This window comes from Callospermophilus lateralis, chromosome 1 (assembly GCF_048772815.1).
Source record: "Callospermophilus lateralis isolate mCalLat2 chromosome 1, mCalLat2.hap1, whole genome shotgun sequence".
NCBI lineage: Eukaryota > Metazoa > Chordata > Mammalia > Rodentia > Sciuridae > Callospermophilus > Callospermophilus lateralis.
In genome coordinates this window covers 218,582,704-218,609,653 of record NC_135305.1, presented here as the reverse complement: position 1 = coordinate 218,609,653, position 26,950 = coordinate 218,582,704, and the positions used below count along the sequence as shown (strand labels likewise).

Genomic DNA, 26,950 nt, shown 5'->3' with positions numbered 1-26,950 from the left:
AATTAGGTACAATGTTTCAGTGCAGGAAGTTGAAGTTTCTAAAGATGGATGATAGTTATGCTAGTAAAACAGCATGCATTTAATTAATGCCACTGAATTTTGCACATTCACTTTTATTTTCACATTTATTTAAAAAAAACAAATGACAAGGATCTATTTACCAGTTTTTTAAACTTAAGCTTATCATTACATATTTAAACAGTTGTCAAAACTTTACTAAGTTGCCAGCATTCATGACAACTAGAAAACATTCTTAAATTCATATTAAAACAGAAATGTATTATGATTAATGCATTAATATCTTTCATTATTAAATGCTGGAAAAAACCCAAATTATTTCTATAGGAGCCTCATTCTGGCAATGTTAGCTCATAGCCACAGCACTTGGCTCACATGTCAAACACAAGGGAAAGCAAATCCATGCTGGTATTAGGATAAAATCGTGTCCTAGAACTATTCAAAGGCTCTCCTGGGATTATGTTTAATAAAAAAATCAAAGTGCACACCGAGATTGCAACAATTTTAAAGACCAAAAAAAGGTCATATCAATAAACTCACAGTTTATGCCAAACAGGGACTCTGATGAGCTGTTTATAAATACTTTAGATTGGGTACAATTAAAGTATTTATAAACAAAAATCTTCAAAAAATGCTCCTTTTAATCCTCAAATGGTGCTTGGTATAGTTTAACATTTCTGTTAAATGCCTGTGTTGAATTCCTTGTTATCCAAGCGTAGCAGCTGCTCCTTACCATTTATAGTTAAGGTCTTCAACTGGCTGTCATCTTCAACTTCTACTCTTTCTTGAATATTCTCAATAATTCTTTTTGTAGTGATTTTTCTGCCATTTACCATTTTGGTAGAAGTTGATATAGATTTGAAGTCACCCATCTCACTGCCACCAAATGATGTAGAAGAGAATGAAGTAAGGCCACTGTAACCTAGTGACCCAAATGAAGTAAATCCTCTATCAAATGAATAAAATCCACCTCCAAATGATGGAAATCCACTTAAAGCTGAGAAAAATGAGCACGCACCTTGGTTTATGTTTTTTTCAGGGACGCCTTCAGTTCCCATAAAGTCTTCAAATGGATCTTCAAAGAAGTCCAACAAAAATGGGCCCCTTCCACCAAAAAATTCCCTGAAGACATCATCTGAGTTCCAGAATGTGAAGCTAAACTCAAACAGACTGTCAAAATGACTTCTGCCTCCACCTGCACTATTTACACCTTCTTTGCCATACTTGACATTAATGACAAGAATGAGTTGTTGGGCTGGGGGTGAATTTGAATCAATTTGATAGTTAGCATCTGATAACACCTCACATGCCTCAGCTAGGTGTTTGACTTTTCTCTCTGTTTCTTCTTTATTCTCAGGATTTTTTTTAATCTGGGTGATAATTTAGTGCCAGTTTCCTATATGCCTTTTTGATATCCTCAGGTGAGGTGTGCTTCTGCATGCCTAGAACTTCATAATAGTCCACCATGTTTTAACAGATTTTTGGAACAAGTCCTCCGAGGACACAGCAAAATGGACAGGGCGGGCAGCCAGGTGCTAACGATCACGCATTGCTGCACTGGTGGCCGGGGCAGTGACTCATCATGTTTCCTTTCTCTCCTTTCTCCAACAACAAACAGCAGATTGATCTTTATTTTTTAAAAAAATCAAGGTAGAAACTGACACAAATGATGTCAATCACACATAAAAGCTTCATCTTGAGTAGAGGGAAATTTGAAAACTTTTGTGAACCTTCATATTCTCTACTTCCTCCATAATATGAGGCAGAGCTTAGATTTGAGATAACATGACCAATTTGATTAATTATGGCTTTGTGCAGTGAGCCTCCAAGGTCATAAAATAATCAATATTCATCTTGTGCCTCTGGCCTTCACTTGATGGTCCATTCCAGTGGGCTCCCCACCTGTATTTTCTTCATCAATAATTTTCTACTTTGGGAAGCTTCTGAAACACTTCCTATCAATCCTGAGGACAGAGCATGGATCCTGCACCTGGATCAGAAATCCACAGCCATTCCAGAGAGCACTGAAAAACTCCAACTTTTAGGTTGTTACCAAGTCTTGATTTTATTGTTAATTTGGAAACTGGAAAGAGTTTTAAAATGTAACTCATTACATGCACCTCTGGTTAGACTTCTGGACCTCTGCTAAATGGAAAGAGCTTTAAAATTCTGTAAAGTTTCTGATGGTTGGGGAACAACAAAACTTGTTATAGTTTGGCTCATGTGGTGAAGGCTTGTCATTCTGTGGTGCTTTATTGGGAGATGGTGGAGCTTTTAGGAAGTGGGGCCTATTAAAAGAAAATTATGTCATTGGGGTCATGCTCTTGAAGAGGACAGAGTGATGGTGGTGTCTTTGTCTCTCTTTTTGCTTCCCAGCTACTTTGAACTGAGAAGCTACTCCCCCCACACAACTCCTGCCATGATGTATTGTGCTGCCACCAGCCCACATCAAGGGAGCCAAGTGGGAATGGACTGAAACATCTGAAACCATTAACCAAAATAAATCTCTCAGTCTTTTGAGGTCTTTGTCTTGGGTGTTTTGTTAGTGGCTGAAAGCTAACACAGACCCAGAGATCAACATGTTTTATTTTGAATCCTGTCAGTTCCACTTATTATTTGCATGACCTAGGGAAGGTTGTTAGAGTCTTCCATGTTCAGTCTTGGCCTCTGGGTTGATTTCTACTTGATACAACTGCATGCGTAAGAATGAAACAGAAAGTGACACTCCCTATGTGATTAATATGTGATAATTGTATACGGGGAAAATAAAATTTAGATATTAACATTAAATCATGACAAGGTAACCTTCATTCCAAGTGTGGCACTAAAGTAGGTCTCACCTGAGTCTCACATGCAAAGTCATGCCCAGTTTTGGGGACCTAGGAGTGTTGTCCCCAGGCCTACTGTTAGGCTGACAATGATGCAGATCAAAGCTGTAGTCTGCAGCAGTGTCACACAGGTCTCTGCCTCATGTTGGGGAAGGTCTAGAGGCTCCATCTGGAGCTCTGTCCTGTACACAGAGCCATTGGTTTGTACCCAGTGTGGCACCTCACAGCTGGCTTTCATGCTGTGCTCCCTGCAGGTTCTTATTCAGAGCTATTGCCTGAGGTTGGGGGAGGGATTTGGAGGCAGTTTCTGGGGCAGGGCTAACGTAGTTTCAGTAGGTCAGCACATAGTTACAGTAGGTCAGCCCAGGGTTTGTATGGCAGAGCGGGGGTTGTGACTCTGCTCAGCAGAGGACGAAATCAATCATGATGGGACTGATTTCAAGTCTTAAGGCAAGGCCTTAATTCTCTCTCTCCCAAGAGCTATGACCCCTTCTGCTGGGCTGCTTGGAGCTGAAGAAGGAGTGACTCCAGCAACCCTGCCCTTCCTTCCTTCTTCAATGCATCTTTTTCTTTTTCTGATGCTGTTAAGCAAGAGCTAGTTTCTCCAGCTCTTGTTTGGTGCATGTATTAGCAGCTATTCCATTTGGTGTCCCTGTGAGGAGGCGATCTCTGGAGGATCTTGTCCACCATTTTGGTCGGCAACTCCAATGACCTGGTTCTTCTCTTCGCTTTTATCCCTTGGAAACACTAGTGCCTCTTGCAGCTAGCATGGAAGGATCTGTCCTCCAGGGCCCTCCTTGGCAGCCCCACTCCAAGACCCAGCTCCCCAGGCCCCGCCCCTTACGCCTTGCCAGCTGAGGACCGGAAGCGGAAGTGCAGCTTTGCCACGTGCTTAGGTCCCGCCATATCCCCGCGCCTCTCTGACTGGGTGTGAAGTAAATTTTCCTCAGCTTTCCTCTTGGCGTGCTGGCCCTGTCCCTGCCAGGTTCTGGGTGGGAGGCGAGGGCCGGCCTGGGTCGCTCGGAGAAGTGTTCCCGGCTAGTCCCGCCCTCCCTGGGCCTCGCGTCGCAGAACCCTGGTCGGCTCCGCGGGCGCTGGGCTCCTCAGGTGACCGCAGCGGGGAGGCTGCTTGGGCGGCGGGCGCGTCTTCCGCAGGCGGGAGCTGGAGAGCCCCGCGGCCTTTCCCGTCCCCACCCGCGTCCTCTGGCGGCGGGCAGAGCGGGTCTGAGGGTCCTGGCCCTGGGGGCGTGGGGGACGTGGCATTCAGATACCGGGGAGTGAGCAGCGTTTTAAATACCGTCCGCCGCCTCCTGGCCAGTGCGTGGCATCCTGAGTAAAGAGATGCATGGCAGCCGCTTGTCCATGGACGCTGTGACTCAGAGATTTGGTCCTCTGCCAGCTTCAACCTCCTCTCTGTTCCTCGTGCTTCCCTTTTCAATGTCTTTACTCATCATGGGGGTTTGGAGTTGAGTGGAGCACAATGTCCCTCCTTCCCTTCTTTCTGACATCAGAGAACTGATCTGCCCCTTCACTATTAACTAGGACATTTGCTGTAGACGTTGGTATTTTCTTTTTCCTAATAAAACTTTTCCCCTTGTTGGTCCTTCTTGTAGGCTAAATTATCACCAGTCATGGGTACTGAAATAGTCACTGTTTATGTCTAAGAGAATGAGGTAAATACTCTTCTCTTGTTTAAGTTTATTAATCCGTGACTTAATTTTTAAGCATCCTTTATTCCTAGGATGAAATGAATTTGGTTTACAGTTTATACTTAATCGTTCATTTCTCCAGTGTACTGGTATTTTTATATTGGTTGCTAGTTGTGTATGAGATCTTGTTTCAAGTTGTACCCTTTTGATCTTAGAAATACTCAGGAAAACAGTACCCTCACCCCATATTGGCTTTATGAATTCCTTTCTTAATTGGTGAACCTACCTATAAAAAGAGTATGCAACTTCTCTTTTCTTTGTTTCTTTAACCTGTTTTGTTTGTTTGTTTGTTTAATAACTCGATATAACAAGAATTTGTGTTTCTTTTAGATCATTGCTGGAAAATTATAGTGCTTTGTAGAAGAAATTCATTGACTACTTTCCATTTCATATCTATTTCTTTAATATTTATTATATTCCTGCAATGTCTATAATTACCATTCATTCTTTGAACTACCATTTTTGTCTGTGCTCTGTTGCTCAAAATTGCTTACTTCTTCAGTGTTATTAGTTTTCAAAGGATGTATTTTTAGATCTTCTGATTCTGTTAGGTTTTGAAAATATTAATTTTGTCCTATTTTCTTTCTGAACTTTTATGCTTTTCTTTTTCCACCTGATTCAGTGGTTATTCCATGAATGTGATTTTTTTTTTTCCTCCTGGAAGTTGAAGCTTATAAATATATGCACTAAACCAGCTGTGGATTTACAGTTATTTTAATTTTGTGCTTCTATCCTGCCACATAACCAGTCCTGACTCACTAAATATAAATATGTGTTCCCTTAACTCTCTATACTATGATGTATTTCTGCAGAGCATATACCACAACTTGATATATTTTGTTTATTTACTGTCTTCCCCACAAAGACTTTAACATCCATGTTAAAATTTTCTATTTACTATTTTTCTATTTTGTTCAGTGCTTTATTTCTCATGACTTCCTTTAGTGAAGTCAGGGTAAATATGTCCAAATTAAGTATGAAATGAAGGAAGAGGAAGTAAGGGCTTTGAGGAAAACATTCTGGCCCAAGACCTAGGACTTATGAGAAGGAGCTCAGAAGGAGCTCAGAGATGTCATATTTGAAAGGAATCTTTCTCTCAATCTTCTCTCTATAGTGCCAAATGAGATTTTGGGCTAAATGCTAGTAATCTTAAGGAATAATGGCCATTACAATAGCAACTAAATTTTAAGACATGTATTCAGAAATGTATTCATTGGTCATTTAGACTTTAAAGACAAATAGCCTTGTGTTCATACCCTGGTGAAGCAACTGTATAATGGGGTAACATTGTGCAAGTGTGTGTAATAATATTCCTCAACTCTAGAGCTGGGGATATAGCTCAGTTGGTAGAGTGCTTACCTAGCATGCACAAGGTTCTGGGTTCTAATCCCCAGCACCACACATACACACACACAAAAAAATTCCTCAACTCTAAACTGGTGGTCATAACATCTGATTTGCAGTGTTTCAAAGAAAAATCACTAACTTAAGGTGCAGACATCTCTCCAGAGTCACATATCAGCATTGTTCAAATGGCTTATATTATTATAAATATAGTAAAGAGTGTTAAAAATGTTTTATTGTTTTTTAATATTTATTTTTTAGTTTTCGGCAGACACAACATCTTTGCTTGTATGGGTGCTGAGGATCGAATCCGGGCCGCATGCACGCTGGGCGAGCACACTACCGCTTGAGCCACATCCCCAGCCCGTTTTATTGAGTTTTAAATTCAGTATTTGTTCACTGAAGTGGAAAGAACTGTTGAATTTTCATTGTCTGATATTTGTGAAACAGCACATATCTCTATTAGGTGTGTCACAAATCGAATATTCCTCCGCTACTTATGTACTGTTAGGGCAATTTAGCATGTGAATCACAGTAAAGCAGTGTTCTTTGTGTCATTCATATAGAATTCAGTGAATTGATGTCACAAACTAGGTTTGAGGAGAACCCCACAGTTCACTGGTATGGGGGGGAGTGGTCAAGGGCATATCTATAATGCTTGTTAACCTGGCAGGGGCTGCTGAAATAGATGTGTGTGAAACTTATAGAACCCTGTTGTATAAATCAGTGCTTTCTTGAACTTGAAATAGGGAGTATATATTTTTAGGGTTGAAGGCACTTCTTGACAAACTTTATGCCTTTTGTTATCATGAAGAAATTGACAACCAAACTTTTTTAGTTTTTAGTTAACTTATGTACACACTGTCACTCTTAATCTCTTTATGATCAGCAAAGGCAACAACAGTGTTTTCTGGCTCTAAAGGGGAGGATTAGGTTTTTTGCCTTCATGTGTTTGCTTGGACATCATGGGGTGTGTGTGCTTGTGTTTTGAGGGGAGTCACAACATTGATGAACTGCAGCATGTAGGCATGTGGGTGTGGCAGGTGTGGGGAGGTATAGATTCGCTTGTCAGCTTATTGCTTTTTCTAGAACTTGTGAACATCCTGCTTCCCTTCAGGAAGAGAACATGGAAGAAGAAAGAATAGCTGCTAAGTTGAAGAAAACAATGATATAGGTAAGTCAAAGGTAATAATTCTCTATAAGAATATTTCCATTTGAGTAGCTGTCCTAGCTGGTTTTTAAATTTTTTTAAGTATGTATTTTTTAGTTATAGATGGACACAATATCTTAATTTTATGTTTTCTGTGGTGCTGAGGATTGAACCCAGTGCTCCACACATGCTAGGTAAGTACACTACCTCTGAGCCACAACCCCAGCTCCCTAGCTATCTTTGAGCACAAGCTAGCAATCTGGTTCTTATTGGATCACATGGAAAAAGTATTTTAGGCTTTGAGGGCCATAGAGTTTCTATTGCAAGGAAACTTTCATACAAAATCAGCTATAGAGAGTTTATAAGCAAACGATTTATTATGTTTCACTACTTCAATTACACAGGCAGGCAGCAGGCTGAATTAGTTCATGTACTATAGTTTGCTGAACCCTGGCATAGAATACAAGAAAATATGACCAACTGTGCAGCTAGCATGAAAGATACACTTGTTTCTGCTCAGGTTTGTGACGGGGAACAGAATGAGAAAAGTGCCCATTCCCTCTGTGTGTGGTATGATGCTCTCTCCAGCTAGAGATTTAATCCTGTTTTGTGTTGTGCTGATTACTGTGATGGAAATAAGGTAGCAAGTGACTTTGTTTCTGTAACAAGGAAATTACGGTGTCAGTGTGGAAATTACTTCATTTTAGTGCATTTCTCTCATTTCTGTCATATGCTCTGGACTGTTCTGGACCATGACAGAAATGGAATGGATCAACAACTATGATGATGTTCAGTATATACTTGATCTTAGACCAATGTCCTTGACATAGAGCTCCTAAAATCTGGGGCATGGCTGAAGGGATAAAGGTAACTTTGGATGCTAATAAGGCGACTGATAGACCCTAAATAACCTAGGGATGGTTGTTCTTGAAAGATGAAGATGTGATTAAAGAGGTGTGACTTTTCAACACCTCTCTCTAATTTCCAGAGGCAGGAGAGGATCTGAAGTTAAGTTAATCACCAGTGGCCAACAGTTTAATCAGTCATATCTACTAGTGGAGTCTCCATAAAATCTCAGTAAGAGTGGGTTTATGGAGCTTTTGGTAGCTGAACATGTGGAGGTTCCTGGAGCATGGTATCCAATAAGCATGGAAACTCTGTACCACTTCCTGCCTACCTCTCTCTCTTCATCTGGCTGTTTCCATGTACTTTGTTTCCATAAACTTTAAACACAAGGAAACATTTTTTTTGAATTCTGTGAGCTCTTCCAATTGATTAATTGAACTCAAGGAATGCTCATGGAAACCTTGACTTATAGCCACTTGATCAGAAGTATAGTGACAAACTACTCTTTGTGATTGAATTTTGAACTAGCAATTCTATGGGACTAAGTCATCAACCTGTATGATAGTATGATGCTACCTCCAGCTATACAGTATAATGATTTAATTGAATTGTAAGATACGCAGTTAGTATCTGCTGGAGAAAGGCTTGGTTCATATGTGGGAGAAATCCCACACACATCTGGTATTAGAAGTGTTTTGGGCTGTAGAGAGAAAGGGTGTAAGAGTGACTGTGTGATCTTATTACTATAAATTGCTGAGAGAAATTTAGTGTTTTAGGAGTATAAAGGCTGTGAGACAGGATCTGTTTAGTCACTAAGTTATGTGTGGGTAGAAGGGAAAGAGATCTGCTGACTGAGTCCTGACATAGACTCTGGCAGACCATAAAATCTTCTGAGCTTCCCCTGAATTGATTCTCAGGTCCCCAGTGCTGTCAGCCTCACCTATCTTCTCACACACACTGTGGAGGAGTTGTACCTTTCTGAACAGAATTTGTGGCATCTTTTAGGACTCAGTGACCTTTGAGGATATGGCTTTGGACTTTAACCAGCAGGAGTGGGCTTTGCTGTATCTTGCTCAGAGGAGCCTCTATAGAGATGTGATGCTGGAAACCTTCCGGAACCTGGCCTCACTAGGTAAGATTGGAAATGTTGTTCATGTAGTGGTTTAGAAAACAATTTTGTCTACTAGTTGACCTTGTTCTAGGATTTGTGCTGAGGAATGGGAGTGCTTGGTAAATAAGACAAACGTTTGTCACTGACCACAGGGTGCTTATGATCTGGAGGTTTCTTCAAGAAAATAAACATAAGTATATTAAATTTGCTTTTTATTTTTCTTGTGGTTGAAAAATTTGAAGCTTATTAAGTATTGTTAGTGTGGGCATTCAGGGATTACTCTGGGGCACAGGGAGAGTTTGTGGTTAGAGACCTTTGAGGATTCTAACTGCTGTGAATGCCCTTTACCCTTTACCAGCACGAGAACATCTATAGTTAAAAAGTGGAGTTTATTTTGCAGTGTGTCATGGGAGAGCATACCCTGTGGGGATTTATGGGGCATCCTAGTAAGAGGACATTAGAAAGTACCAATTATAGGATTATTTTCTTTTCTTGTATGGTTCAGGGATGATTTTGTGGAAGTACATTTATTAGTTCCTTAGGCCCTCTGTAATGAAGTACCATAAAAAGTTCAGAAATTTATTCTTGTGTTTCTAGAAGCGGGGAGTATGAATTCCAAGTGTCATCCGGGCTAAATTCTTTCTCAAGGCTCTAGGGAAAAAGTCCCTACCTGTTTCTTTCTAGCTTCTGGTGGTTGCTGGCACTGCTTGGTGTTTCTTGGTTTATAGATGTATCATTCAGTCTCTGCCTCAGTCATGTTTTTCCTGTGTACCTTTTTCTCTCTCCTCATAGGGGTGCTAGTCATTGGATTTAGGGCTTATTGTAGTCCTAATAATCTCATTTTGACTTGATTTTTCTTTGCAAAAACTGTATTTATATAGACTAAACCTACTTACCTACCTTTCTCCTCCTTTCACTTTATTTATTTTTAGAGCAGTTTCAAGTTCACAGCAAAATTTACTGGAAGGTGGAGAGATCTGCCCTATCTCTGCTGCCACCTGGGGACAGCCTCTTCCACTATCAACATCCACCACCAGAGTGGTTAATTTGTTAAAATGAATGAACCTACATGACATATCATCATCACCTAGAGTCCATAGGATATGTTAGCACTCACTTGTGGTGATGTACATTCTTTGGCTTTTGGGACAATGTATAATGACATGTACCCACCATTATGGAATCCCACAGAGTAGTTTCACAGCCCTAAAAATCCACTGTGCTCTACCTTTTTTATCTTTCATGTTCCGTAATCCTTTGGGAGCCACTGACCTTTAAATTCTCTCTAGTTTCACCTTTTGCAGGAAATCACATAGTTGGAACCATATTGCATGCATCCCTTTTTAGATTGGCTTCTTTCACCTAATAATATGCATTTAAATTTCTTTCATGTCTTCTCATGACCTGATAGCTGATGTTAGTGCTTAATAATATTCCATCATCAGGATATGCCACTGTTTATTGTACTGATCCACTCCCCTTCTGGTGACATCTTGATTGCTTCCACATTTGGGCAGTTATGACTAGAGCTGTCATAAATATTCATGTGCAACTTTTTGTGAGGATGTAAGTTTTCCACTCCTTTGGGTGGATACTGAGGAGTACAATTGCTGGAACATAGGTAAGAATATGTTTAATTTCATAAGAAACCACAAAACCATCTTTCAAAGTGGATTTTTTTTTGCCAAGTTGCATGCTTTCCAGCGTTTGGCATTGTCAATATTGTGGATGTGGGCTATTCTAATAGATTTACAGTGGTGTCTCATTGTTTGAAATTGCATTTTCCTGATAATGTATGATGTGGAACATATTTTTATTTATTTGTTTGCCATTTGTATGTCTTCTTTGGTGAGGTGTCAGTTGAAGGTCTTTGGCCAATGTTTTTATAAGATTGTTGATTCTTATTGTTGAACTTTAACAGCTGTTTGCGTATTTTGGAAACAGTACCTTATCAAATGAATCTCTTGGAATTGTTTCTTCTGGGCTGTGGCTTGTCTTTTTATTTTCTTGAAAATCTTTCACAAAAGATAAATTTTTAATTTTAATAGAGTCTAGTGTATCAATTGTTGTTTCAAGAATCAATCCTTTTGGTATTATATCTAAGATGTCTATGCCAAGCCAAGGTCATCTGGATTTTTCAGTGTATTTTCTAGGAGTTATCTAACTCTATATTACATTTACGTAATTTTAGGTTAATGCTTGTGAAGATTTCACTTTTTTACATGTGTTTCCAGTTATTCCAGCAGCATAACTTTAGGAAAAACTATATTTTTATAAAACTACTGCATTTGTTCCCTTTTCAAAAATCAGTTGACTCACAGTCATCCTTTGGTATCCATAGTAAATCCCTCTCAGAGAGAAAATTTGTGTGTTCTAATTTCTTATTTAAAGTGACATAGTATTTGTATGCAACATATTCACATTCTCTCATATATTTTAAATAATTTCTTGATTACTTCCAAAACATAATACAATGGAAACCTGTCAATACTTGTTATACTGTATTGATCAACGAATGATGACAAGGAAATAGAGACTATACCATTTTAGTGCAGACGGCAATTTTTCCCCTAATATTTTCTGCTCATGATTGAGTCCGTGGATATAGATGGCCAACTGTATTTATGTGGATTTGTTTCTGGCCTTTCTATTCTGTTCCATTGATGTATTTGGACATGAATCGGGGTGGACAGTGTTCAACCTGGTACGTAAGTGGTCACTTCAGCTTGTATCTGACAGAAAACAGAGGCAAATGAGTATTTTGAGAATGGAATATTGCCTTTTCTCTTTCTTTTTCCTTCCTTCCTTCCTTCCTTCCTTCCTCCCTCCCTCCCTCCCTCCCTCCCTCCCTCCCTCCCTCCCTTCCTTCCTTCCTTCCTTCCTTCCTTCCTCTGTCCTTAGATAGAATTATGAAGTGGCCTTATTTTGTTTATTTATCACGGTCTTGGAAAAGTTTGGTATTCTGAGATTATTTATGTTCACTAGGAAAGTAAAATGCCCTGGCTGTATCAGACAAGCTTATAGTAATATTGATACTCATGTATCAAAGAGAGGGCATATCCAGAGCTTCTGTACTGAGCAGCACCAGGAAAGCAAGGATCTCTGGGATAAACTGGTCTTGGAGGGGAAAATAATCAAGTAGAAGTAGTTTGTTTTATGAGGATGATGATCTTCCACAAATAGTTCTAATTGATTTTTAGACTTTTTATCAATGCTCTCACACTCTTTTTGTTCTTGGCAAAGAATCCCTTTATACTGTCTTTTTAAGTGAATATTTGGTATGTACCTTTTATTCTGTTCCTTTCTCTTTGGTTTCATAATAATATTCTAGTAATGTTATCGTCAGCATCAGTCTTCACTGAACTATTTCTTAGTGAATTGCTTACCATTTGACTGTTTTGCTTGTTAATACCCAAATTCCTGAAACAGCCACACTTCTAATAGTCCTTTGCTCTCAAATGCCTTCATGTTTTTATTTCTGGTTTTGAGTCTCTACTTAATACTGCTAATGAGTTAGTTGCTCTTTGAAATACTGATAGAGAAAAATTATCCAATGAACAGAAAATATTGAGGTTGAAAAGAAGTGGTTCCTCTAATTTGTATGAAAATGTGGAATCTGGTGGTGTCAGTGATTAGAACAAAAGTCATGAGAGACATTTGATGTGAGTGCCCTTCATATAATAGTAGGTAGTGCCTCAAGGGAGAATCTTAAAATGTTTTGATTTCAGAAATGTGTATACATAAGCCTAGGTCAAAAATTGTGGTCTCACAAAAAAATTTTGTTAAGATGATTTTTTTCCTCAAATGAAACTGAAATATTGAATCTTTGACACATACTTTAATTATCAGAATTATTGGAAAAATTGTTACTGGAGTCCTAGGAGACCAGCATTTCTAGTACTTTTGGGAGTACTCACCTGAGCTTCCATATTATATAGACAAGGGGACCATGAAGATGCATGGTGAAGCAGTCTGTCAGACTGTGATCTAGTTAATCTTTATGTCAGGATTGGTCAGGAAGGTCCTTGTGGGAGGTGATCAGAAAATTGCTGTTGATTTGAGGATAGTTTTGACTCATCACTTATCACAAGATGTTTATAGATCAGCTGGTGGTTCCTGTAGTACACTGACTCAGAACAAAGGAGACAGATACAAAGTGGAGGCAGTGATGTGAAGGCTTTGTATTTGTATGCTGAAGTGAAGAGTCAGGTGCTTAGCAATACAGTCTTAGTTCTTCTTACAAAAATCCTCAAGTCAAAATCTCAATGACATTATTGCCTGTGGTAGAGCCTTCTCTGAAAACTTTCAGCTAAGTTGACAGGGCAAAAACATCAGGCACTCACTGAAAATGCAAAAATTTATTACTAATTATGGGCCTTTTATTTTTAAAATTCATATGGTAGAGAACATTTATGAATTCAGTGAAGAAAATCAACAAGGACAAATTCCAAATCTTATGCTCAAGAGTACTACTGAAGTAGATCCTATGAATGCCATGAGTGTGGAAAGGCCTTCCTGTTGCATTCATCCCTTAACAATCACACCAGATCTCATTCTGGAAACAAGCCCTATCAGTGAAAGGAATTCAGGAAAGGCTTCCATTTTCTTGTTTATTTTAGGAAGCATATGAAATCTTCCACTGAAGAGAAACCATATTTTTCATAAGGAATGTATGAAAGCCTTCCATTGCTCCTCCTTGTTCAGGAAGCACATGAAGATTCATAGTGAAAAGACAAACTGTGCATGTGAGGAATGTGGGAAAGCCTTCAGTAGTTCTTCCCACCTCACAGAACACAACAGAATTCACAGTGGAGATAAGCCCTATGAATGTAAGGAATGTGGGAAGGCCTTTAGCTCTTCCTCTTACCTCATAATACATATAAGAATTCACTCCTGCTCCTTGGCATATACCTAGTGGACCTAAAAATAGCTTACTATAGGGACACAGTCACATCAATGTTGATAGCAGCATAATTCACAATAGCTAAATTGTGGAACCAACCTAGATGCCCTTCAGTAGATGAATGGATAAAGAAACAGTTGTATATTTACACAATGGAATATTACTCAGCTATAAAAGAGGATACAATTATGGCATTTGCAGGTAAATGGATGGAGTTGGAGAATATAATGCCAAGTGAAGTTAGCCAATCCCAAAAAACCAAATGCTGAATGTTTTCTCTGATTGAAGGAGGCTGATTCATAGTGGGGTTGGAAGGGGGAGTAAGGGAGAATTAGAACAACTCTAGATAGGGCAAGGGCCCTATCTAGAGTTTGTCTAGGAATGATGGTGGAATGAGATGGACATCATTACCCTAAGTACATATATGAAGATATTTCATATATAAATAATGCTTTTCTTGATCTTGTTTAGTGAGACTGGGAGTATTCTGTATCCTTTGTACATTACTCCCTGCATTCTTATATCCTGTTATACCTATGGAGCCTTCTGGAAGTTTTTTTTTTAATGATACAGGCATCTCAGAAAGATGAACAATGTTTTTATATACTTAAAATTTATGTTTTTTGTAGAACTTATTTGTACTTTTCATACAAAGTTTGCACTTACAAAATTGATTTATGCAGGTTATATCTGAGGATGCATATTACTAGTCTTCAAGCTTGCCTGAATGAAGTCACCCAGAGTGCTTTAGAAATACTGATGCCAAAGTTTCACCATTAAGGATTCTGATTCACTGCACCAGTATTTTGTCTGAGCATTCGTAGTTTTAAGGTACCCCAGGTTTCTGCTGATACTCTTAGGAGTTTCCTTGTATGGAATGACTTACTTTTCTCTTGTTGCTTTCAGGATTCTCTTCACTTGTGATTTTTTACTATACTATGTCTCAGTGCAAGAAACTTTGGATTTTTCATAGTTGGAGTTTATTGAGCTTTTAAACGTTTTTATTGCTGCATTAAAAGTATATATAATACATGCATAACATACATAATTTTTTTCCATTTTTTCCAAGTACTTCCATCTCTCCCTTCCTTACTCCCCCTGATGCCTTCCTCTATCCCACTGGTCTTCCTTCTATTTATATATTAATTGGTTCATTATAATTCTGCATAAAAGTGGGATTCATTGTGACATATTCATACATGCACATAGCATAATTTGGCCAATTCTATTCCCCAATAATTTCCTTTACTGCACATCAGGCAGAGTTGGAGCAGTGGACCCATACTACTTGGTAATGCCCTCACAGAGACAGCATAGCTGAGTAAGTGCTGAGGGAGATGGTGGAAGGAGGAGGAACTGTCAGGACATTCTTTCCTCCTCATCAGGACAAATGACAATCAGGAAAGTGTATGGATTCAGCTTTCAAGCTGAATGACCATAGCCATCTTGAATTGTAACCAGTGTGATTACCCCTGAATAACCCTAGTTGGGTTTTCCCACATAGCTTGCAAGCACACTGTAAATAGATAAATTTATTACAACCAAATGAAGGGTTTTAAAATTGAACACTGGCTCCAGGGATGCCCCAGACCCTTTGAATGTACCTTAAGATAAACTAGGTACATTCCAGCTAGGATAAAATCATGTTTTTCCTAACCTATAAATATTCATCTCTTTCTCACCCTACATGTGGGGATCCAACTGGTCTCTCTGCCACCCAGGACCACACTTCTATTAGTGACTCCCCTAATAAATTTCATTCTGAATGATCATATATCTTTTTTTGGTCTCACCATACTTTAGGTCATTCCTAATGTGTTAGGATCATGCTGTTCTGGAACAGACTGATGGGAGAATATGAAAAATTTTCTCAGAGAACAAAGTTACATTTTGCTTCTGGAATGGTCTAGGAATTCTTGTTCAGAGTTCTGCTCCTCTCCCACACTAGTCCTATCTCCTATAGGCATCTCTTTAAACTGTCCCCTAAGTAATCCAAAATTATGCAAGAGATGATGAGATTGATGAGAAGTAGATTACTTAGGGTTCTCTAAAAGAACAAAACCACCAGGATATGTATGATTATAAAAAAGGGATTTATTAGATAGGCTTTCATGACCAGAAGCTCGGTAGTTCTGCAATGGCCATCTGCAGGTTGGAGAACTGGATTCCTTCAGTAGCTGCTCAGTCAATGAAGTTGGGGGCTCAGAACAAGAGGGATCAAGGATGCAGCCCCAGTCCAGGACAGAAGGCCTGGAAACTTCCCAGAGAGGCCAGTCAGAGTCTGCTCTGGAAGAGTAAAAGAGCTGGAGTTTGATGTCTTCAGGCATTTGCAGCAGCATTCAAAGCACTCGCCCAAGAAGAATCAAGGTTTTAAAGAAGTCAGATCCTAAGCTGACATGGTGAAGATTTGGCCTACTTTTTCTTCTATTAGGCACAGGGTCTCTGTTCTAGTGCCTAAGTCTTTGATCCACTTTGAGTTGAGTTTCATGCCGGGTGAGAGAGAGGGGTTTGATTTCATTTTGTTACATATGAATTTTCAATTTTCCCAGCACCCATTTGTTGAATAGGCTATATTTTCTCCAGTGAATGTTTTTGGCACTTTTGTCTAGCATAAGATAACTGTATTTATGTGGGTTTGTCTCTGTGTCTTCTATTCTGTACCATTGGTCTATTATGTCTGTTTTGTGCAAATACCATGCTATTTTTCATTACTATGGCTCTATAGTACAGTTTAAGATCTGGTATAGTGATCCCTCCTGCTTCACTTTTCTTTCTAAGTGTTGCTTTTGCTATTCTGGGTCTCTTATTTTTCCAAATAAATTTCACAATTGCTTTTCCTACTTCTTTGAAGAATGTCTTTTATGTTTGCATCTGCTTCTGCTTCCTAATTCTTCCATGTTTTTGTTCCATCCAGGCCCCCGTCCTGCCTTCATTAACGGTGGATTGTCTCAGTTCACTGTCTTGCATGCAGAAACACCCTCAGTGACACACCCAGAAGCCTTTTAACCTTATGCATCTATTAATCCAATCAAGTTAACAATTCAGATTAACCATCACAAAAAAGAAGCACCAACCATGACATCATGAGCCTTTATGAAGGGCCTGCTAATTGCCAAGCTCTCTGCTATGTATTCCATGTCGCCTCTTTCATTTCATCTGCATAGTCTCCAAGTTGTTATTGGTCACATTATTATTATTTTAGAGAAGATAAAAGGAGTATAGGATTTAATGAAACTTGCACTACTTTTTCAGGTAGGACGGGGTGAAATCAGATTCAAATTCAGAATTTATGACTCAGAGGCACCTGGTCTGTTTTCTTTCTTGACATCCCAACCAACCATTTCATTTCCTTTCATTCCAGGAATATTCCCCTTTGCTCATTGTGCTCTTCCCCTGTCCTTAGTGTTCACGGTAGATCACAGTGGAAAGCAGTGGGTGACACCTGCTGCATCAACTCTATGAAGAATGGCTGAGGTCAAAGACAGGTCACAGAAAGAGTTCACACATGACAGGCCATGGCAAGTCTCTCTCTTGTCCCCACTTCACTTCACTTTAATCACCCTCTTCTTCATCCACTCTTGCAATCATTCCACAAGTCACAAAACTCAATTCAAGGTCTTGAGTTCCATTCCTACTCAGGAAACTAGAGTTAAAAATGTACCTTAGATGTACTTGTGGTTAAGTCTTCTAGAACACTGATTTAATGTTCAGGAGATCAAGAAACAATTAAGAGGAACAGAGTAGGACTCAGACTAAAATTCAGTGTTGGCTCTACTGATTTCTGTGTGACATAGAGCAAGTTCTTTATATCTCTGAGACTCTATGTTGTCACTGAATTAATATCTAGTTGACACAACTATACTGAGTAAGGCTTAAACAGATAATAAATAATACATCCTCTGTGCCAAGGAAGATTTAGGCTCTTGGAAATCCCAAAATGAATGATTCAGTTACTCTTCTCCAAATATTCAGTATTTATTTGTATAAGAACAAAAATTTGCAATTAGAGAACTAGGAAAACCATAACACAAGGTCACAGGATATTTAGGCCAAACAGTATCGTGATTAACTTTACTATGATAATTAATTATAACTCTTATAAAGTGGAGATTTCCAATTTATTCTGTGATCCTTCTCAATTCCTTAGCCTTGCCTGTTCTTATACCTTTACCAAAATCATAATCACAAATTTTTTTTGGTGCCATCTATGGTTTTCTTCCTTTCTCAGGCATAATTTTCTCTTACTATAAAATTGTTTTTACCATTTTGAGAATCCCAGCATCAGGTGTGAAGTATGAAGTCATCTCCACCTGTGGGTCTCATCTGTCAGTTGCTTGCTTACACTGTGAAACAGAAATTGGAATATACCTTGCTTCAGTTGTATCACATTTTCCAAAAATGGTTGAAGTGGCCTCAGTGATGCACACTGTTGTCACTCCCATGCTGAATCCCTTCATCTACAGTCTGAGAAACAGGAACATGAAAAGTGCCCTGAGAAGGCTCCACAGCAGAATGGTCTAATCTCTGGACCTGTGGCTTCCTTTTAGAATATTGGTTGGAAAAGGCAACAAATCTATCCATACCTATAAATTCTGCTTTCTTTCTTAGTTTCTTAGTTTCATTGTTTTTTAAGTTTAACATTTTTAACTTCCACCATCTTATTTAGTATAGAGATGATTTCCGCAGTTGGTGGGAGAGAGGAATGTGAATTTTTAAAAAATAGGCACTGTTTCAATTTGAGAAAATAAAAACTTTCTGGAGATGGACAATATTGATGGTTTCACAACAATGTAAATGAGATTAATGCCACCAAGGAGTATATTTTAAAGTGATAAAATGGTAAATTCTTGTATGTGTACTTTAGCACAGTACAAATGGAATAAAATAAAGATGACTCTTTAAAAAAAAAGATCGAATGAAGTAAATATTACACATGAGCATCCTCCAGAGTACATGAAGGTTTAAAATCTTTGGTGGGCATTGTTTTTCTCTAATACTTCTTTCTCCATTAGTATCTATTAATTCCACAGAGGTTGGGATAACATAGACTAATTTGTCTAATTATGAGCATTGTGTATTGAGACTCCAAGGGCATATAATAGTAAATATTCAACTTGTGTCTCCAGCCTTCAGTATGATGATTCTAGTCCAGTGGGCTCTATATCTGTGACTGCTCTCCAATGGTTTTCTACACCAGAAAGCTTATGTCACATATTCATATCAATTGTGAGGACAGAGTCTGAACCTTCACTGGGCTTCAGGCAGAGGACGAGTGTTGGATCCATAGCTCTTGGTCATGATGCAGCAGACACAGAGTGTAACCAAGTAAGTGCTGAGGGAGTCAGGATAGAGGAAGAACTGACAACTGAAGTATTTATTGAGACAAATACACAATAACTGCATTTGGCAGAAGGGGAATAACTATATGAAAATAACTATATGAAAAAATCAGATATGTGAACTTTAAATTCAATGTTATTTGTGGTGAAGGTGACAAAAAAAATCTCATCCAAAGTAATGCTTTCCACCCCACCAGTTCTCCTTCTATAGATCTTACCCATAATAGCTAAAACTGGTTCCTGTAAATGGTTTCATAAGCACTCCAAAACCTTCATCATTCAGACAGTGGTGATGAGGAGGAGGATGACAGTAGGCATAACATCATTTACTCTTATTGTTTCATTTCATGTACATAGTTTTCTCCAAATACGGACTCCTACATTGTTAATTCTTATAGGAAGGAAGGAGCACAGCCTTTTTGTGTAATGCATACTAGCTAGGTAGGTAGAAATGAGGGAAGCCTTACTTGAATAAATCTGATTAGGACCCAGGTCATTCTTGCTGAAAGAATACTGGCATGTTGTGCTATTGACACTCAACCTGCTGTTCACTTCCCTCTCACTCCAGGAGAGACTGCTTGCTTCCTGTTTTCTTTTCTCTGGAGGTTCCAGGTAGATCACAGTGGAGTCATTTTTATTTTATTAATTGAACTTACACCATTGTTGTTGAATAAAATGAGATGTATTCTACATCTGCTGCATGAGCTATAGGCAGGAGAGCTGTGGGTCACAGGCAGTGGTCACAAAGCAATGACATGTAATTCAGCACAGACCTCTCTCCCCCTCATCCCCCTCATGTGTGCAGCTCTCTCTGTCTTCCATCATTCTTACAATCTACCACTCTGTCTCAATAAAGTTGGCTCCTGGCACTCCTAGTCAGGAGTCTGGAGACCTTAAAATGCACTTTAGATTTATCTGTGGTTAATGCCTCTGGGCCTCTCCTTAAAACTGATGATTGAGAAACAAACATTTCAGTGTTCCAGATCCAGAGACTGACAACATAATTTTTAATGCTGTTGGATTCACTTTTCCTTCTTTCCTTCCTTCCTTTATTCCCTTTTCCCTCCTGCTTCCTCCCCACCCCCTTCTTTCTCTTTATTTCTTTAGATTACTATTGGGGATTGAACCCAAGACCTCATGTGTGCTAGGCAAGTGCTCCACCAATGAGCTATATCCCCAACTCTCCATTTATTATCTCTGTTATGTAGGACAAATATTCAGTATCTGTGACACTCAGCATGATCATCTGAGTTGAATTATAGTTGATAGAACTTTACCAAGTAAGGATTACAGATACAACATTCTCTGTATATGATTTTATAGAATGGATAAATGGATATATGAAATAAGTGCAAAATAAAATTTAGACCATAACATTAATAATGATGATTTTAACCTTCATACCATTCAACAAAAATGTCCTGTGACCTGAAGCTACTCTTTTTCTATATCTGTAGTAGAGCATTTTATTTTTGTCATTATGTAATTATATGCTATATATCTGGTGAGAAATGACTAACTCTCATTTCTGACTGCTTAGTACCTATTCCTTGTTCACTGAAAAGGAGGCATCACCAAAAAATCACAGATAAATATTCTATAGATCATTCTTTTGGTCACAGAAAATGGCCATAATCAAATGGTTTCCTTCTGTCTATACTTTTATCACTTTCAAGAATGTCCCATAGAACTGGGGATAAGATAAAATAGCTCTTTTTGTGTCTATGTCATGGACATATTGGATCAATAATTCCAATTATCAGCATCTGCAATATTTTCACTGACTATGGTAGAGGTTTTCATGGGTTAGAATGACAAAAAGTTGCAGATAGAGAAGGAGCTATATGATTCTTATTGCTTGGAGTGAGACATGGTTTAGAGTTTCCGGTCATCCCAGGAATGAGTACCCTTTGACAATTGCATTTATTATAAATTCACATTTTCATAAAAATTCAGTTCTTTATTTCTTTAAACATTATGGCCAAATATTTATTAAATTCTAAACTTCCCTAATATGTCAGATATGTACAATAGATAAGTGTTATCTTTCCGTTTCCATTAAGTAGTATAAGTTCAGAGAAGTGCAAAGATTTATACACATTCTACAAATTATAGCAGGTTAATGGTGTGAAATCAAGATGTTCATTTCTTATCTCCCTACATGTTTCCCTCCTCTACTGTAGCCAATGGAAATGATATTCCTATAGGAGATGAAATCTATTAGCATGACACCATGGAAAGATTATTATTAACCTACTGCAGGGATATTTTTTATGGTGTATCTTAACAATAAGAGAATATATTGATAGTATCTAATATTCCATTAAAATGATATAGGTGATTAATAGTAAAACTGTACATGTCTCAATTATTGGAAGTCAACCATTATTTAATACACACATATTACATAGAAATTTTCACTTGTGATATAGGGAGAATAAGAATTTTGAAAAGACTGTCATAATTATAAAAAATTAAATGATATTCCTTCCCCAAGTAATGCTGTAAGTCATTTAAAGCATTTGAAGTAGCTATATGCACTTTATAGAAACATGTAAGTAAACACTGCCGCAGTCTGGCTGCAGCAAAATAACCGTGGCGGGGGAGGGTGACGAACAACTTGCGTACATTGATATAGCAGGAGTAGGAGCCGTTTATTGTAGGACTGGAGCGGTATTTATACATTCCACACAGCTTATCTTAATTAGCATAAAATAGATACAGCAGTCAACCAATAAGGAATCTCCACACTTAATGGCTCACTGGCATTACTTCACAAACCACTCCCTCTGGCATTTTGCCAGGTGCCATCCAGACTTGTTTACAGACTCTAACATTTGTCTGGCAAAATGCCAGGCGCCATCCTGACTTGTTTACAGACTCTAACAAAACACGTCATTGAAAACTAGCACATTTCAGGAGAAATGGGTTTTAGTTCCTTTGGGAAGTTTTCTCAAATGCTGTTCATGGACACATAAGTCAATAGGACATGGGGAGAGTGACCGAAAAATACACTAACCAAATTCCTGTTATTAGTTGCTTTGGGGGGACAGAATAGCAGGAAAATGTAATCTTTTTCGATATGAAAAACTGAAATTTCATGGATAACCATCAAATCTTTTATCAAATATGATTTTCTTTCAAATATGATTTTTGAATGTAATGTGACTACAGAATAGAAATTTAAGCCAAAAAGAAAAATGAAATTATATCATTTTCTGGAAATCTGATGTAACTCGAAAGTATCATGTTAAGCAAAGTAAGACAGACTTAGAAAGACAAGTGTTTTATGTTTTCTATGTGGAAGCTATAAAGGGTAATAGGGATCTCACTAAAACAGAAGGGAGGCTATTAGTATAGAATAAGGAAATGGGAGAGGTGAGAAGGATAAGGGAGGACTGGGGAGTGAAATTGGTCAAATTTGTGCATGTGTAAAAATGCCATAAAGAACCCACTATTCTGCATAATTAATATACACCAATAAAACATTTAAATATTATTTTTGAATAATATATTATTTTATTTTAATGGGGGTAGTGAATATTATTGATATTAATAAAAATTATTACCATGAAGCTTTTTTGAAGTGCACAAAGGCAGTGATTCTCAACTCTAGTGTAAGAAAGGGTCATGAGGAACTTCACATGCAGGTAGTATGATTAAATTAATTTGGCTTGTGGTCACTGTATCTGAATATTTTAAAAAGTTAGCCAATAAATGTGTTGATAAATGAACCTGAGAAATACTAGTTTATACAATACAAAAGATTTTTTAAACACTTTCTTGTAACAACCCTATATGGTATGTAATTTTCACCTCCATTATGCAAATCAGAAAACTCGCCAGAGGTGTCCTATTCTTTTCTTTACAGTTTTCTACAATTAAATCAGAGTTGACAAATTAATGAACTTGACTTGCCTTTTGGTAGTTGAAGTGAAACAATTGCAATCCATATGTCAGGAAGGATTGATGTGAAAATCTAAACATAAGAAAGTGGGGACTCAAACCTGGGGTTTGGGACTCTTCCTGATGTTGAGGTGCTAAGATGTAAGAAGGTTTATGATCAGCAAAACAATTAAGCAGATTGGAAGGCCCTAGAGGATAAAATTTATATGTTAAGTGATTTTTAGGAGATAAACCATATTTGATAGATAAAGTATATCCTTGAAGGAGGGAAATTTGAAAAATGAAAGAACAGTGGATTTATTTGCTAGCAGATAACTGGGAAGTTTTTTTTTTAAATTACAAACAGCTAACTTTTATTTGATGTGCAGATATTTCATTTCTAGAACTTAGTTTGTTTACAAATATTCTAATTTAATTGAACTTACACCATTGTTGTTGAGTAAAATGAGATGTATTCCACAGGCTAAAGTTCTTTCAATATGAATTATCTTTTTTTTCTACACAGGGAAGAATATGTCTTATTCTCTATTTTATCTTAAACAGCTGGTTGTTATTTAACTGGGATCATGAACGTGTTGTGTGTAATGTGCTTGGTCTTCTAACATTACATAGTTGACTGTCTCTAAAGTAGTTGTGAACAAGAGGTAAATAACACAGATACAAATAATGAAAGACTTCTAGGAAAACTGGATATGTCAAAAATCAGAAATGTTTCTAAAAGTCATGGAACACAAATGTGTAATTTTGAATAATTGAATTTAAGATATATACAGAATTCTTGGTGCCTCTTCTTTTTCCCATTGGCTTTTCTTTCTGAAAATGTGTCCAAACAATAAAGTTATAACAAAATGTAACACATCTCTCAGAATTCCATCTCCTAGGACTCTCGGAAGATCCACAACTTCAACCCATCCTCTTTGGACTGTTCCTGTCCATGTACCTGGTCACAGTGCTTGGGAACCTGCTCATCATCCTGGCTGTCAGCTCTGACTCCCACCTCCACACCCCCATGTACTTCTTCCTTGCCAACCTATCTTTGACTGACATCTGTTTCATCTCCATTATGGTTCCAAAGATGATTGTGAACATCCAGACGTACAGCAGAGTCATCTCCTACATGGGCTACCTGACACAGATGTCTCTTTTTATCATTTTTGGATGTATGGATGATATGCTTCTGACTGTGATGGCCTATGACCAGATTGTGGTCATCTGTCACCCTCTGCATTACTCAATCATCTTGAACCCTCATTGCTGTGTCTCCTTAGTGTTTATGTCTTTCTTAGTTAGCCTTTTGGACTCACTGTTGCACAATTTGATTGTTTTACAATTACTTCAAGGATATGGAAATTGCTAAGTTCTTCTGTGACCCTTCTCAACTTCTTAATCTTTCCTGTTCTGATACTTTTATCAATAATATAGTAATGTGTTTTGTTGTCACCATCTCTGGTTTCTTTCCCATCTCAGGAATCTTTTACTCTTATTATAAAATTATTTCCTCCATTATGAGAATCCCATCCTCAGGTGGGAAGTACGAAGTCTTCTCCACCTGTGGGTCTCACCTCTCAGTAGTTTGCTTGTTTTATGGAACAGGCTTTGGAGTGTACGTTGGATCAGCTGTATCAAATTCTCCCAGAAAGGGTGCAGTAGCCTCAGTGATGTACACAGTGGTTACTCTTATGCTGAATCCCTTCATCTACAGCCTAAGGAACAGGGACATTAGAAGAACTCTGATGAAGCTCCACAGCAGCATAGTCTAATCTAAGGACCTGTGGTTTCCATTTGGAATATAGTTTGGAAATACAGCACAAGTAAACATGTAGACACGTGAATCATGTCTCCTGGGTCACATTAATTTTGTACTTTGTATGCTTTAATTATCATCATGTTTCATAGTATGGAGGCAGTGATATTTTGGAGAAGGAAGAATGGGAGGATTTCAAAATGGATCAAAATTTTAGTTTTGGAGGATGAAAAATTACTGGGGATGGACATAACTGAAGACTGAACATTAATTTAAATACAATTAATGTCTGAATTTTGCACCCTTTACTTAGTCTTCTTAGTTGTAGTATTATTTTTGGTTAGCCTTTTGGACTCCTGGCTGCAAAAATGGTTTGCTGTACAATTTATTATTTTAAGGAGATGGGAAATTCCAACTTTCTGCCATCCTTCTTCATTTATTAATATTGCCTGTTCTGACACTTTCACTAATAGCATAGTCATTTATTTTCTTGGTGAAATATCTTGCAATTATTGCAAGATCCTATCTCGAGGATCCTTTTTCTCTTATTATAAAATTCTCCATTCTGTTGTTCAGAGAACTCCATCATCAGGTGAGAAGTATAAAGCCTTCTCCACCTTTGGGTCTCACTTGGCATTTTTTCTTACTTTATGAGATAATATTGAGGTGTACATTGGTTCAATTGTATCACATTCTCCCAGAAGCAGTGCAGAAGCTTCAGTGATGCACACTGTGATCACTCTTATGCCGAATTCCTTCATTTACAACCTGAGGAACAGGGACATGAGGAGGCTCCACAGCAGAACAATCAAACCTCAGGTCCTGTGGCATCCATTAGGAAACTAGTTTGGAAAAGGCAGCCAAACTAAGGTCATAGAACTGTTGTCCCATGTTAATTTGCAGTTTGTGTGCTTAATTCCTCTTCTTGTTTCACAGCAGAATGTTGTTGGACGCTGACTGGAGATAGAAGAATAGGGACTTTAAAAAGTGTGCACAAATGCTCAATTTGGGATTTGGGAAATTTTGTACAAATGCATGATGGTGAAATTGAACAACAATGTGAATATAATCAATGCCACAGTAACTGTGAACCTAAAAATGGTGATTTTTCTCATGTATTTTTACCACTATAAAGAATGGAAATAAAATGAAAATGTTCTCTAAAAATTGAAGACATGAAAGAAGTTAATATGTACAGCTCAATTCATAATAGCCAAGTTGTGGAATCAGTATAGGTTCCTGTTGACAAAAGATTTATAAAGAAAATATGTTATATACACATAATACCATTTTTTCAGGTTTAAAGAAGAATGAAATTATGTCATTTGCAGTAAAATGAATGAAAGTGGACAGTATCATGTTCAGGGAAATAAGCCAGAGACAGAAAGATAACTATCATATGTTTTGACTCATATGTGAACCTAGAGGGAATAAAAATTTTAAAAAAATAAAAAAAATCATATCATGAAAGTAGTCAGGAAACTGATTTGGGTAAATGAAGGGGATCAGGGAGAGGGAGGAGAGAAGGTAAGGTGAGGCATTGGAGATTAATACTGAGCATGTTATGCTATGTACATGCACCAATATGCCAAATGAAATCCACTGTTCAGTCTTTACAGGATACAGTGTGATATTTTAATACATGTATACAATGTGGAATGATCAAATCAGGACAATTTGCATGTCCATCACTTCAAAGATTGAGCATTTCTTTGTGTTGGAAATATCTAAAATCCATTCTTTTAGCTGCTTTAAAATATACAATTAATTATTGTTAGCTGTAGTCATCCTACTGTGCTATAGAAAGCAAGAATTTATTTCTCTTTCATAAGGGTATTTTTGTACCCAATAAAAAACCTCTTTCTATTTCTCTCCAATACTCCCTTATCCTCCCTAGCCTTGGGAGCCCTCACTCTACTCTCCATTTAAATTAAATTTACATTTCTGTCTTCCACGTGCAAGTGAGAAATGTCTGTCTTTCTATGCTTGACTTTTTTTACTTGATGTCCTCTAGTTAAATCCACATTGCCACAAATTACTCTTTTTCATATC

General features: G+C 37.9%; 2 pseudogenes; one reads left to right on the top strand and one right to left on the bottom strand.

Moving 5' to 3' along the window:
* Positions 1-698: 698 nt before the first annotated feature.
* Positions 699-1,485, bottom strand: LOC143401246 (dnaJ homolog subfamily B member 6 pseudogene; annotated as a pseudogene).
* A 7,436-nt stretch (positions 1,486-8,921) lies between these two features.
* Positions 8,922-24,914, top strand: LOC143401237 (olfactory receptor 7E178-like; annotated as a pseudogene).
* Positions 24,915-26,950: the final 2,036 nt, after the last annotated feature.